This window comes from Cibotium barometz, chromosome 34, assembly GCF_041138505.1.
Source record: "Cibotium barometz isolate CiBa-2024 chromosome 34, ASM4113850v1, whole genome shotgun sequence".
In the NCBI taxonomy this organism is placed as follows: domain Eukaryota; kingdom Viridiplantae; phylum Streptophyta; class Polypodiopsida; order Cyatheales; family Cibotiaceae; genus Cibotium; species Cibotium barometz.
In genome coordinates, this window is record NC_141079.1 from 42,275,567 (window position 1) to 42,288,106 (window position 12,540).

The 12,540-nt window shown below is 41.3% G+C and overlaps 1 protein-coding gene across 2 annotated transcripts in view; it reads left to right on the forward strand.

Annotated features, from left to right (window-relative positions):
- The window catches only part of LOC147619041 (protein translocase subunit), a 52,413-nt gene that overhangs the window by 19,672 nt on the left and 20,201 nt on the right, over positions 1-12,540 (forward strand). Inside the window, exon 4 of one of the 2 annotated variants that reach the window (XM_086774256.1) lies at positions 4-270. The exons of the other annotated variant lie outside the window; for it this stretch is intronic. The gene's annotated coding sequence lies outside the window, so the exon portion shown is untranslated. Of the gene's footprint in view, positions 1-3; positions 271-12,540 lie in introns of those variants that run through there. 2 annotated transcript variants of the gene reach the window in all.

The following is a 12,540-nucleotide window of genomic DNA, read 5'->3' on the forward strand; positions in this document are numbered from 1 at the left end:
TAGGTATTAGGGCAAGCCGCAACACCCTCAAGTACATTGGTTTCCAGCATGTAGACACACATATATAAAATTGTACCATGGACTTTTTGAGGGACCAGTAGTCTTTATGCGGCGGTGTTTAATGCCCTCTTATGGTTATGTTTGTGCTTGGCCTGCCTTGAGCAGCAAGCTATTGAGCTGGCATTGAGATACCATTGTGTCCATATAAGGAAAGCATCTCCAAGGTGTGTGTGCAGGTGCATTTGTGGGTGGCCCACCCGCAATGCCACTTTATTAAACTGGTCTTCAGCTCCTCCTCGTGTGTGCATGGCCGGGCTTGGCAAATTTCATAATAATGGCTTATTGCATCTTTTCTATTATACTTAAGGGAGGTTTACCAAACCTAGTTATGAAGTAGGCTGTGTAGTTGAGGCCTACAATATTGACCATTAATGATAAGATCAAATATCAAGTCAAATCCTCTCAATAAGTTAATGTTGGAGTGGAGACCAAGGTAGCAACGCACACATAGATGCAGCAAGCGAGGAGAGAGAGACAGAAGCACAACACTCAAAAGTCGATTGATGAGAATGAGTGAAGTACAAGCGACATGACGTGATAAGGTCACTTACACACTCATAAGAGTGTGTACACACGCTTGGGGGAAAAAACCTTCTAAGGAGGGCCTTGGCTCATATTAGCCTATGTCTACACATCACTACTATACGCATGGCTACAAGTCCCCCCTATAGTGATGATGTGAACATGCACAGGGATCATGTGTCTAATCAATCCCCAAATGGCAATAAGCCCAAAGCTTTGTGAAAAGCTTCAAACTCCTCTCGTGAGAGTCTTCATGAACATATCTATCACATTGTCGTGTGTAGAGACGTAAGCCATGCTAATGTCTCTTGCAATTAGCCTCTTCTTGATATAATGATAATGCACCTCAATGTGCTTTGTGCGAGTATGAAACACTGGGTTTCCCACTACGACTTATGCACTTTGGCAGTTAGTGAAGATGGAGGTGGGGGAGTGCTGTCTATAACTAAGATCTATCAAAAGGCGTCTGAGCCATACACACTCTATAGTCACTTTAAAAGTTACCTTGTATTTAGCTTCACAACTCGAAGTGGCCATTGTCGATTGCTTCTTGCCGAGCCGTGATATATATGAATCATCAAGATGAAAGCGAAAGCTACTAGTGGACACTCGTGTGTCATAATATCCAGTCCAATTAGAATCATTGAAAGCATGCAGTTTAATATCACTCCCCTTAGCATAGAAAAGGCCAAGGAACTAAGAGTCCTGTACGTATCGAAATATTCACTTGGCAGCCTAGCAATGCTTACTTTTTCGAGACTGACATAAACATGCTCAATTAGGCGACCCCAAACTAAATGTCTCAACCTTTCTAACCATGGACTTATATTATCACTTCCACTAGATGTTTCACTTGGCCCAGACAATGAAGTAGAACTCTCTTTTGGCAAGTTCACATGCACACTTGCATCTATGTCATCACCCATAACATCCTCTTTGTTTTTGTACCAACTTGCCAACTCATCAAATACCACATCTCTAGAAACGAGCACCTGCTTAGTTTCTGGATTGTAACATTTGTAAGTCTTTCTGTCTTGTGCATAACCAATGAATATGCACTTCTCAGTCTTTGGGTCCAACTTCCTTCTCTTCTCATCTAGCACATGTACATAAGTAATCCAAAAACCTCGAGATGCTCAATGTCTGGCCTAAAACTTGTCATCCTCATCTCAGGAGTACTCTCATGTATGACAGCTATAGGTGTCTTATTCAAGATGTACACTGCTGTAGTATGTGCTTCTATTTAATAATACAAAGGCATACTCTTCTCATTCATCAATGCTCTTGACACTATCCCACGACTACGAGAAAACATGGTTGACTTCAATTTTGGTATGCTTGCAGCTAGCTTGAACAATCTTCCTTCCTTTTGACCTTTGACAATTAATTTGCAGCCATGTTTAAAGTCCTCAACAAAACATCCATGTTTATTAAATTTCACTTGTAATCCTTGTTTCACCATTTGTCCAATAGATGCCAAACGCTTTGTAATAAATGGCACATACAACACCTCAGACATAGTTTTCACTCTACTGTCATGTATCCTCAACGGCACACTACCAATATGTGTAATAGGATGCTGAATATCATCATTTGTAGCAACATAACCCTGATTTTGTGTAGGCATCATGTTATCAAACCACTCATCATGACATGTTACGTGGTTTGATGCATCTGGATCCATATACCATGTTTCATTACTTTTATGGTAGACAAATGATCTGTATGTCCTTCTTTGCTAGATGATGCATAATTTCTATGTTGCACTCTACCACCACAAACATCATTTTGCTTTTTGTAGCAATCTCTAGCTATATGTCCAAGTTTACACTCAATGCCATGCATATTTTGCTATTGTGGTTGCCAACGACCTCTACTAGGAGATCCAGACCTCGCTTTAGCATGAGGGTAAAAACCTCTACCACCATGTGTATCAAATGATGACTGTGACTCCTGGTGTTGTTGTGGTGGCCTATCATGCCAATCAGGTCCACTTGTACATCCTCTCGAACTAGATCTCCCCCTGTCTCTAGCATCTCTATGAGTGTAGAATGCTTGGTCCCTTGCATGTTCACTGGTACTTCACTAGATGAAGTACCTAAACTAAGTTCATCTCTTCCACAATAAGCAAAGAGACCAACTTATCAAAATCTCGGGAGTCTCCACCTCTAATCTTGATAGAGGTTTCAAATGCTTTGTAATCTTTGCCTAAACCATTCAATATAATGGCAACTAAATCATCATCTTCCATGGGGGCACCAATAGATGCGAGTGCATCTGCACATCCTTTAATCTCTTGTACATAGTCACTAATGCTCCTATTGTTTCGAGTCACACTATGTATCTTTTGCTTTCACTGCATCTTCTTTGGTTGAGTAGTTGCATCATGTAACTTCACCAATGTATCCCATGCATCCTTGGGGTTATCTGTGTCTTGAATATAGCATGATATTCCATGAGTCACATAAATCAAGAAATAATGCAGCACTTTGAATGCCCTCTTTGTCCGATTTCTATGTGTTGTAAGTTGGGCGGGTGTTGCATTCACTGGTGGAACCCTTTGCTCCGTCTCTTCACTTGTCAGTGAATTCCGAAGTCCTTTTTCTTTCATAAAGTTTGTCATGTGGTACTTCCAAATCTGGAAGTTGTTTCTATCAAGCTTTTTTCCAACAATCTTGTCTGGACTGTCACTCATCTTGCTATGCACAATGTTCATTGAGTATTGTAAACAATCAACTCAAACACTCATACACACATGTGCTTGATCACCAATGTTGTCTACACATAACACAATTTTTATGGCGGCAGAATCTAGGACTCAAAACCATTGTTTGCATAAGCTGAAAATCACTTGGCGTCGCTCATAAATTCTGAGAAACACATCCAAAACAGTTCTCCACTTTCCGAAACACTCCAATGTACTTACACGAGCTCAATCTTGATGTTTTACATCCATTCATTCACATACATCCACTATTGGGTGCAAACAGTCCAGTATAACTTGCAATGCCGCACAATACCGAGCTCATTAATGTACCCAATCCCTGGGAAATGATTCAATCAAGTGTATATCATATGTCTTTACATCCATACATGCTCCATGTTGCATATAAACATCATTTGAGGTTACTAAGTGTCAATTATATAGCTCTCTAACTTTAAACAGTCAAATTCCGGCACTAATCCGCTTCCAATTCATTCAAATCGCATCCAAATTTGAGGTCTAGGCATTCATTGGCTTCGTATCAAGTTGCTCTAGGCATGTATAGGCTCAATTGCACTAATTTTGACCAAATGGGTGATTAATTAGATGATTAATTGTCTCTGTCTTGCTAATTTCAATTAACAACCTTGTTAATCTTTCTTGATCCAGCTTGTTTTGCATCAATACATCCAAATGAGTGCTTGTGGGTCTCATCCAAAGGTGTATACATGCTTGGGGGTCAATCGCTAAGTCATTTGAGCATTGTATGCATCCATTTTAGCTATTTTTTGAATTTCTACCTCTAGGGATTTTTGCGCTGATTTTCAGCTTGCCACTAAATGATATAATTCCTCCAATATGGTTTGGTTGACCTTGGGTAATGTGTAGGGTGTGATACATATGCCTTAGCCACACTCCAATCGCCTCAATGATGCATAGAATCAACATTTGCAAGTTTCACACATTATGAGCTTCCATAGCCTCAATGTGGCATGCCTGTAAATCTTTGCCACTTACTCAAAAATTGTCTCAATAGCTTGCTAATGCATCTCTACTCTTGTCCAATCAAACATACATTAAATACATCAATGCCACAATGCCATACATTCACATAGGCCTCTTCACAACTTTCATGGAGAGTTTGCCAAAACTATTTTTTACTTGCTTTGGGCAGCCCACTCTTTGTGCTCAAACTTTGTCAAATCACCTGCAATCCTCTCAAGGGTGTTAAGCTATTCTTACTTGAGAGGCCAAGCTCTCAGATTTGTTGATTTGGTGTGCTCCATTTTTCTCTTTGTTCCATGACTTCAATGGAAAGCTCCAAGAACCAGAATTTGTCCTCTTGCTTACTTACTCAAGAAACCCTAATGAGAGCTACCCAAGCTATGATACCATGAAAAGAGAATAGAGAGAGACACTAGAGACACACCTAAACCATAGTTGCTCTCATTTCATCAACACACACAAGGTAGAGAAGCTCCCTAGCTTTCTTTCATTGCACTCTACAAAACACCACATTTCCTAATGATAAGTTCACATTGAAATAACCTAAAGCTAATGTCCACACACTTGGTCAGTTGGACACGGCCATTATTGCGCGCGCACACACGCACAAACACAGACACAGCTAGACTAGTGTCATGATTGTGCTTAATCTCTCCTTAATTACTTCTTAATCGTTTATTAACTGAAAGGACATGTGTGAAGGGTCACACCCTTACACACGGGTCACTATCAAAGGACATGTGTATTCATTAAAAGACACACCCCTAAGTCCAAAGGACATAACCATTGATTCAAGAGCCACACCCCCTCCCAGGGATGTGCCTCTTCATTTGTACCCTTTCGGCCTCTTAAATCACTTAGTCTTTTCCTGCAATCACTTAGTCTTTTCTTGCAATATTTGTCTTATGTTCATTAATTAAGTCTTAATCGTGTTAATAAAGCTATAAAAGCTTTACAGTGGTATCAGAGCAAACTTTTTCCGCCCTGTGGTATGTCCAAACCCTAACCCTAACCCTAAAATCAGTCCTAACTCTAACCCTGAAATCAGCCCGCCCAAACCCTAAAATTAGTGTTGAATGGAAGTGCAGGAGAGAATGCGCCATCAAATTCAGCCCCCAACTCCCAGTTTTTCTTAATTAAGTTTGGGCCAGCCATATGCAGGACACTCTTGAATAAAGGCAAGACAAAAAAAAAAACAGCCTTCAATCAGGAGGCTTACCTTACCTCTTAAGGCGGCAACCCTTCATCAACAGGCACCCCTCCCAAGACCAGTCGCACCCCTTCGTGGACGTTTTCCTAGTCGGCTGTCGGCGAAGAGCACATGATGACTTGTTGATTTTTTTAAATTTAAAAAAAATAACAAACACATCTCATAATCCCTTTCAAAGGTTATGACCCTATGGATCTAATTGCCATGTCTATACACAAAAAATAAAAAAAACCAAAACTCATCTTACGGGCCCTGCGAAACGGCGCCACCTATTGGATGTTTTCAGTCTGCGATTGCCGCCACCTTGTATACATCTCCAGCGCGCCGGCTTGCTGTCGCCTCTCTTCATCGAACTCGGCCTTCTTTATTGTTTGTTGCCTGCTGTCTACTCCAGTGCCTGGACCAGCCACTTGCAGTTGTGGATTTCTGTCGGCTTGCGGGCCATCCTATCCTTGGTGCTTCTTCTACAGCAACAACATTTATTATGGCAACCTCCTTCAGGTGTGTTTTTTCCATTTTCTTGGGCATAAAAATCTCACATAATGTGGAGTATTAACATATCAAAAACCCGCCATTTCATTCTTTTGCGAGCTCTCCACTCATACGGGGTCAGTATCACTTTTTACGGGTTCAAGAGCACTTCTCAGATCACGTGGACACACATCACTTTTTACAACTCTTTATCGTCTTTTACAAGCCAGTGAAACAAAGAAATTGGAAATTAAATCTCCTGAATCTTATGGTGGTCAGCGCAATAAGCTTATCTTAGACCAATGGCTCTACAAACTGCGGTTATACTTTGAAACCATGACCCTTTCTGATTTCAAAAAGGTGATTTTTGCGGTATCCCTCCTCAAAGACACTGCTTTATTGTGGTGGCAACGACGACAACACGCTGGAAAATCGGTTACAACATGGGGAAAATTCGAGCGGGTCCTCCGTAAGCAGTTCATACCTGCCAATGTGGATTTCCAAGCTCGTACTCGCTTACGCCATTTGGACCAAACTCGTTCCTTGGCCTCTTATATCTCCCAGTTCACCAACTTGATACTGGAGATTGACTCTTTGTCGCCAGCAAACGAACTTCATAATCCAGGCAAAAGTGAATTCTTCAAGATATCCTTGGAGTGCCTTGGACATGTTGTTTCAACTGACGGTATTTCTGTGGATCCGAAGAAAATACAGGTTATTGTCAATTGGCCAACTCCAACAAACATCCATGATGTTCGTTCTTTCTTGGGACTTGCCAACTTCTATCACACAAAGGTTCATCGATTTTCTGAAATAACAGCTCCTCTCTCACAGAACTTCTAAAGTCCGCTCCTGCATTCAAGTGGACTGAAGCCGCAACACAAGCTTTTGAAAATTTAAAGACAGCTTTGACAACAACTCTTGTCATGGCTATTCCTGACCCTACTCTAAACTTTGATGTTTATACGGATGCTTCTGATATTGCCAATGGTGTCGTCTTGATGCAACAAGGACGTGCTTTTGGGTTTGACAGTCATAAGCACTTTGCAATTCAAGTAAGATACCCGGTATATGACAAGGAATTTTTGGCTATTGTTCATGCCTATCTTGCATGGAAACATTATCTCCTTGGTGCGGATTGAGTGGTGAAAATAGATCATCATTCTTTGAAATATATCTTCACGCAGCCAGTTATGAATGCTAGGTAAGCGCGTTGGGTCGAATTCTTAGCCAATTTTCATATGACAATTGAGTATGTTTCTGGTCTTACCAGTGTGGTTGCGGATGTCCTCAGTCATATGCCGCCAGCTTTGGTCTTGGCTATTTCTATAGTTGAAATGGATATCCCTCAATGTTTCAAGGACCGTTATTCAAAGGATCGTGATTTTGGAAATGCATTTCGAATTCTCAATTCTTAGAATGAAACTCCTTCCGAATTGAAGATTTATGGAGCATATACAATAGTGGATGGTTTATTATATTAGCAGGATCGTATTTGTGTACCTCGTGATACACATGTTCGAAGAGTATTGGTGAAAGAACATCACGAGGTCACTTATGCTGCACACCCAGGCATCAACAAGACATATCGTCTTTTGATAGCTACATACTATTGGCCTCAAATGAAGCAAGATGTTATTAAGTTTGTTACAGCATTTCTTTCGTGCCAACGTATGTAAGCTAGCAGACAAGTTCCAGTTGGTCTTCTTCAACCACTTCGAGTTTCCAATGAACGCTGGGAAAGTATTGGTTTGGATTTTATCACTTCATTGCCACATTCTTCTAAAGGCAATACACAGATTCTTGTGGTGGTTGTCAGATTTTCTAAAATGGCACATTTTATTCCGTGCAAGAAAGTAGCCCAGACTTCGGATATTGCAGTATTGTTCATACAGTATATCTTCAAACTTCATGGATTGCCAAAATCTATAGTTTCTGATCGGATCCAAAGTTTACAGGACATTTTTGGACTTCGATATTCAAGTCTCTTGGTACAAATTTACTTTTTAGCTCTACTTATCATCCACAAACAGATGGACAAACGGAACGAGTTAATCAGATTCTGGAAGAAATGCTTCGTCATTATGTTCAGTCTTGATTAGCTTCATGGGAAGAATATTTACCTTTGGTGGAATTTGCTTATAATAATTCTTATCATTCAACTATTGGAATGACACCTTTTCAAGTAGCTTATGGCCATACTTCCCTTGTTCCTGCCAACTTTGTTCTTCAACGTAAAGTGGCTTTAGCAGACCAACTCATTCAGGAAATGCAAGATATTTTATTACAGATTAAGGATAAGATGGTCAGCGTCCAAGAGCAATATCAACGCACAGCTAATAAGCATCGTCGTCACGTTGAATTTCAAGAAGGAGACTTGGTATTATTATATATTGCCTCTCATCGATACAATACAGTGAAATTAGTCTTCCCAAATCTTCGCCCAACATATTATTGATCCTTTTGTATTATTAAGAAGAACTCATCTCTTAGTTATAAGTTGGAGTTACCGCCTTCTTGGGGTAGAATTCATCCAACTTTCAATATTTCTTGGCTCAAGAGTTTGTGGACGATGATTTTTCAGTTTTAGATGTTTTGGATTATGTTCCAGAAATCGAAGATGAACACATACTCTTAATTCAAGAGACAATTCTTGATGTCAGACAGAATGAAACACGAGATAAGCTCACTACAGAATTTTTGGTTGAATGGAGAGATCTTGATGATTCCGACTCTACTTGGCAAAGTGATGAAGACTTACAGGAATATCCAGAAGTTCTTTAGGAATTCTTTAAAAGACAACCATCTCTTCTTAGCCGGAGTCTTATTTTAAGTGGGAGGGAATGTCACGATTGTGACTAACTCTCTTAATTACTCCTTAATCTCTTATTAACTGAAAGGACACCTGTGAAGGGTCACACCCTTACACATGGGTCACTATCAAAGGACATGTCTTTGTTAAAAGACACACCCCTAAGTCTAAAGGTCATAACCATTGATTCAAGAGCCACACCCCTTCCGAGGGATGTGCCTCTTCATTTGTACCCTTTCGGCCTCTGTTTAAGAAAGGCCCCTGTCTCAATGGAATCACTCGGTCTTTTCCTGCAATATTTGTCTTATGTTCATTAATTAAGTCTTAATCATGTTAATAAAGCTATAAAAGGTTTACAACTGGTGTCCACATGCTACTGCTATCCGCCAGATCCTGACGAGCTTGCATTCTCAACAAGTTAAGCTCAAGAATAAAAGCATTGAAGCATGAGCACATGACATGAGCTTTTATGGCTTTGGATATCATAAAAAGCTTTGTGGGCACCGTGCATGGACGTGTGGGCGAGCCTATGGGCCCACAAGGTCACTAAAAGCTAGGGATGGCTAAACAAAGCACAAGCTTGGATATTTTAAGCAAGCAAGGCCACTTTTGGCAAAAAGGGGATATTTTAAGCAACCAAGGCCACTTTTGGCAGAAAGGAAAAGCATGGATCATATATTTAGAGCTGGCCAACTCAAAAAGGCATGGGATGAATCGTTAAAAGCAAGGAGGGGCTGTTCTTTTTGGGATGCGCTCAAGTACATTGGTCGGCAGCACCTGGTTCTCTTCCTCTCTTTTCTTCCACCTTTGATCTGGCCTACAGTAGTGTGCTACTGCTTGTGCTGGTCACCTACAGGGAGGTCGACAGTAGGAATGTGTATTCTCTCTCTCTCTCTCTCTCTCTCTCTCTCTCTCTCTTGTTTGGCTGCTGTAGAGGTGCTGACTGTACAACAACACCCCTTGCAAGGAGCAAGCCATACGGCTGTTGTGCAGCTCTCTCTCTTGGTTGCTTCCAAACTGATAGTATAGTTGCGTTTTCTCTCCCTCTCTACTGGTCGACAAGAGCTGGTCGTACAACAACAAGTCGTACAGAGGTGATTCGGAGCCTGTTCGGATTGATTTGTCATGTGCATCCGGCACTTGGATGCCACGTGGACATACCTGAACAGAAGGTGCAGGACCTGGAATGGAAAACTGGTCCCATGTGAGCCCAGATTGGGATGAGTCAACCAGGGTTCTACTTTAAGCATCCAAGGTCAGGTGTGCATTGTCTTGCATATGAAGCCGTGCGAATCCGTATTGTTAGTCTCCCTATGGAATGATGTCAGGTGTCCCGAGTAGTTGGTTTGCAACTGGTTGCCAAACATCTGTAGAAGCATGTAGAAAAGGGGCAGCAGACAGGACAGCACATAGGGTGGCCATAACACATCAGAAGGCGGCCAATGCATTAAGGTGATGAAGGCGCCTATTAAAGAGAAATAGACCAGGTTGTGGGGAAAAAACAACTCGCCGACACCTGTAAGAGCGAGCCGACCAGCATCAGAAGTGGGTATAAAAACCCCAAGCATAAATCAATATGGGCATCTCATAATTCACAAAGAGGTTACTGAATTCCAAGGGCGAGGACAACGAAGGGGAACTCTCAGCCAAGGTGAAGAGTGTAGGTGAAGAACCATATTTTATTTGCAGATTTGCATCATTGTAATAAAGCAAATACATCATTCATGGTGGGGGCCCTACAAAGGGTATTTGGGACCCAATACTGTGTCCATCTATTGGTGGCTGATGCTCCTCTCATGTTTCTATGTTCCTAGTATTCCATGATGAGTTTCCATGGACAGTTTTGTATAACCTCAATGAGATAGCTATGTTTATGTTTTGTTTCTGTTTTATTTTCCATTCCATGATGAGATATGCCATGGACATTATTGTATCACTTTGGTCTCATAGGCCCATTGGGTCTTTAGTAGACGCTTAATATATCTTTCTCTCTTTCTCTCTCTCTCTCTATTTTTGCACATCTCTCCCTATGTTGTGCGTTATCTTCGTCACAAACGATTATTGAATTCTGAGCATTGAAGTTACTGATTCTTCCACCGAGCTTCCACATGTTACATTGGTATCAGAGCTTAGGTCATCTTAGGACAGCGCTTAGCTTACCTTTTGTGCACGTTGAATTAGGGTTTTTGAAAGTATGGTTTTCATTCAATGGTTTGCAAGCTAAAATTAGGGTTTTCATATTTTGCATGAGTTGAGCCCTAGCAATAGTGTTTTCAGTCCTAGATTCAATGTGGAAAGTGGGAAAACCAAATTAGGGTTTTCGTTTTTAGGGTTTCATCTCATTTTTGCATTTAGCATAGGCTGCATGTTGGGTAGAATTTGCACATGACTTAGCCAGGTAGGAAAAGACTTCTTTTTGCTGTTCTCTCCACCAAAACCTCACCTCGATGGAGAGCAATGATGCTTGGAAAGAAGAGTTACGGCGTGAGTATGAGACTATGTAGAGTTGTTGGAGATGTGAAGATGAAGAACGATACAAAAGAGAACAAGAACGCCAAGCCCAGTTGGAACAAACCATGGCCGAGTATAGGCAACAACTCATAGAAGAGGACCATCAACAAAGCGAGAAAGAAGCACATCAAGTAAAGCTTCAAGATGAGGCATGTCAAGCCCAACTTTTGTACGAGCAAGGTGGGGCACACCTATGGGCACACTACATGGCAACATCAACAAAGGCCAAGGAGGAATCACCTCAGGTTGTAAAGCAGTTCAAGACTGTTAGTGTTGACGCAATGAAAAGAGAACCTAAGACGAGTTCTTGGGAGACGTGATCACACGAAGAGGTGTTTCCGAGGAGGTGCCATTACCCATGATGCACATGCCAGAGTTTGAACGAGAATCAGAGTCAAAGCTAGAGCCAGAAACCAAACCCGAACCAGAATCGGAGATCAAGCACGCGGATCTTTCCAAATCCTATTTGGAGGAGGATGAGGTCAACTCGATAGTTCCCAAGGAGGTGGATCTCTCCAAATCCTATTTGGAGGAGGATAAGGCCATCTATCTGAGGAGCTTCCAAAAAATCTCTCCTAATTCTATGAGGAGGAAGAGACTGCTTGTAATTCAGAAGATCCAGAGACCGAATGAGAGAACTTCAAGACCAAGTCAGAGAGCTTGGAGATTGAGCTGATGGATATGAAGTGCAGTCTTAAATTGGACCGGAACGGAATTGGAGCAAAGGTCTATGGATTACCCAGATGCTCCAAGCTTAGCAAGGGGGGATGTCATGTGCATCCGTTAATCCCAATGCTCATAGACATGTATATTCTCATTAGCAAATATATGGATAGATTTTGGGCAGATTTCGTAGCTCTACAAGCTCCCGGAAGTGCTCAAGTCATAGCCCAAGGATTGGGACTCCTTTTGGGCATAGTATAGATACAAAATATGACTTTTTGGACAATGTTTTGTGGGAAAAATCGACTTGATTACGAATTCATACCTTTTCCCTATCAATAGGATCATTAGGCATTCATTAGAATCATTAGTCAAAGATGAAGAGGATCCATTTGTTAGAGTTTGCAAGGCAACAAGGACACAATAGATTAGGTATGGCAACTTATGTCTGGGACGAGTTTGTCCTTGATCTTAAGCGATGGTTTCTCTAGTCCCGTTACCTTAAGCGACTTGAAGACGAGTCGAGGGGGGGGCGTCAAAATGCGCAACCAATTGTGCAGTTTGCCAATAAGATTTCATATT